The sequence below is a fragment of the Condylura cristata genome, unplaced genomic scaffold (assembly GCF_000260355.1).
Source record: "Condylura cristata isolate star-nosed mole 26May11 unplaced genomic scaffold, ConCri1.0 scaffold00052, whole genome shotgun sequence".
Taxonomy (NCBI): Eukaryota; Metazoa; Chordata; class Mammalia; order Eulipotyphla; family Talpidae; genus Condylura; species Condylura cristata.
This window is the reverse complement of record NW_004567153.1, coordinates 1404414-1406941: the sequence shown is the minus strand read 5'-3', so window position 1 is coordinate 1406941 and position 2528 is coordinate 1404414. Positions and strand designations below refer to the sequence as shown.

At 44.4% G+C, this 2528-nt stretch overlaps 1 long non-coding RNA gene across 1 annotated transcript in view; it reads right to left on the bottom strand.

The window, feature by feature from the left end:
• Window positions 1-2255, bottom strand: part of LOC105854542 — a 60528-nt gene extending 58273 nt beyond the window's left edge. The window contains exons 1-2 of the long non-coding RNA XR_001146192.1: window positions 1772-2255; window positions 1547-1686 (exon numbers count right to left, since the gene is read on the bottom strand). This is a non-coding gene — a long non-coding RNA (uncharacterized LOC105854542). The remainder of the gene's footprint in view (window positions 1-1546; window positions 1687-1771) is intronic.
• Window positions 2256-2528: the final 273 nt, after the last annotated feature.

The window sequence follows — 2528 nt, the reverse complement described above, 5'->3', positions numbered from 1 at the left end:
ACAAAAAAGGAGAGTTAAAAAAATTTAAGTTCAATATTCAAATAACAGGATTTTCACAAAAGGAGTCAGATAACAGAACTAAAACATCAGCCAAGGTGCGCCCTCCCTGGTGGCGCAACGGGTTAGGACGCAGCACCGCAAGCTGGCTGCAGCCGCTGCAGTGTGAGCTTGATCCCTGCCCCGGAGTGACCCCTCCTGACCCGCCCGCTGCTCCCCTCAGCAGTGGGCTTCGTCGATCTGCCTGTTCTGCTCCCCGCTCTGTCCCTGGTGAAGCCTCTCACCGCCCCTGCGCCTCTGGTCTGTCCCCCAGTTCTGTATGCACAAATAAATACATCTTTAAAAAAACAATGAAGAAATTTCAATAATTCTCTAGCAATAAAGTGCACAAGTCTCTAGAGTGAAAGAAACACTTTATCCAATACAAGGGACCAAAATGCACCTGTAGCGCCAAATGATTTTGAAGTTTCAGAACAGTGAGGTCAAAACATAATCCTAAAACCTTCATGAAAAAAATGACACACAGAGGCAACTCCCAGTACACACAGCATCCTCCGTGGTGCACGCGTGGCCAGTCCAGTGCAGGGCGGTAGGCCCAGGTCCTGCACCTTCTCCCATCCCTGCCCCACGTGAGCTGAGCCAATGTCCAGCTGAATCCAGGCTCCAGGAAGCTAGAAAGACGCCCAAGGGAAGAAGAGGCAGAAATACAGTAGAGGCCATAAAGGAGAAAGGCAGAGAGACACCTGGCACTGGCTGGGCTTTGAGGGAGGTCAGTCTCCAAATGTGGGTTTAATGAAGGGCATCACTTCAGTCTCCGAGTTTCAATAAACTGCATTATCTTATTGACTTTGGTCGAGTTGATCCTGCTCAGTGGATTGACTTAACCCAGCTTGTCAACATGAGAGGAGTGACATCTAGCCATTTCAAAGGGACTGTAGTGTCCAGTAGGTAGATGTGATGCTGACACCCTTACAGCAAAAGTTAATACTGAAGGACAGTTGTCTCCAGAACTAGTCATTGCTGTGACTGTGAACAACTGGGGTGTTGTTACTGCTTTCTATAGATGAGAATTCAAGAAATTTTATGCAAACCCATTCTGCTTTTTTTTTGCATCAACAACTCATTCCAAAATGAACACTGCTCCCTGAAATACTGGTACCATATTACCCTGATGCGGTCTGGCAGGTGTTGCCGAATGCCTGAAGCCTTGAACTCACTAAGTCCTGTATTGTGTTTTGCTTGCTATCACTGAAACTGAACTCTTCAAAATGCAGAGCATTCAGTAAGACCCCAGGCAGACTGTCTTTGGTCCTGCTCCTAAATGGGCAGTGAAAATGGCAGATCAGAACATCCTAAAACTTGTATTTGAGAATTTCCACAATTATCACTGTGAAAGAGAGTAGACTTATAAAAAAAGGCCTGGAAGAGATTCTGAAATATATGAATTTCTCACTACATTTTCTTATTTGTAACCCCACAGACAGCGATAATAGTTTTCCATGTAATACAGATGAGGGATAAGAAGACACAAATGAGACTGGACACTCACCAGAAACAAGGTGGGAAGAACCTTCCTCCGGAAACAGGAATCCTTAGTTCTTGTATCCTTAGGGCAACAGAGACAGAGGCTGGCAGATAGAGGCAGTGATTCCAGAGTCCGAGGAGTTGTCAGTGAGAAAGAAGGACAAGCTACAGAAAAAATGTTGAGAGAAAATTTAATATATTAAACTTAGACAAATCAAGAAAGTATGTGGAAACTGACCCTGCCACGCACCTTAGAAAGCCGTAGTTTGAGTTCTGAGGTTCTCTCTTCTTTGTTCTTTATAAGCTGCTGTGTGATGGATCCATTTGAGCATGTCTTCTTAAACAATGCAAAGTATTAGAACTGTCGTGTATACACCTGTTTCATCACATGAAACAGTGGGGTTCCGCGTCTTCCCGCTTTGTTTATTGTGCAACTGCTAATCAACATGTGTTCCTTGGGGATCTTTCAGGTAATTGGGTTACAGTCCAGGGGTCTCCGCCCTGGTTCTGGAAGTGGGAAAGTAGGACAGTGTAGGAAAACTCTAGAGGGACTTCGTGTGTCCCTCCAGGAACCACAGGAGGAAGTAAAAATGAGGGAGACTGGTCTTGTGGTGGCCTCAGGACTAAACTGTCCCCAGTTCCTAGAAGGGGGCAGGGAAGCCTTGGCAAGCCTGTCGTCTCAGTGTTTGCGGAGTTGATCTCTCCTTTCTCCTCCAAACAGTTCCAAAGACACCAAGAATTGGATCTACGAGAGAGGCGGGAAAATTGCCAGGATGATGAGTAGATGTCAAAACAGAAAAGAAAACAACACCCCTCCTATGCATCACTAATTAAAATGTGTCTGTAATTATGAAATCGTCCATAACTGAAAATAATATATTCAAGCCATACACCTAATTAAAAGACACGAATTACTAAAGTCAACCTGGTAATGGTATTTATTTATTTGTCTAGAGGAAGGAGCCAAGAGTTTAAATACAACTGATAATTATCAAATGTCTAATTGA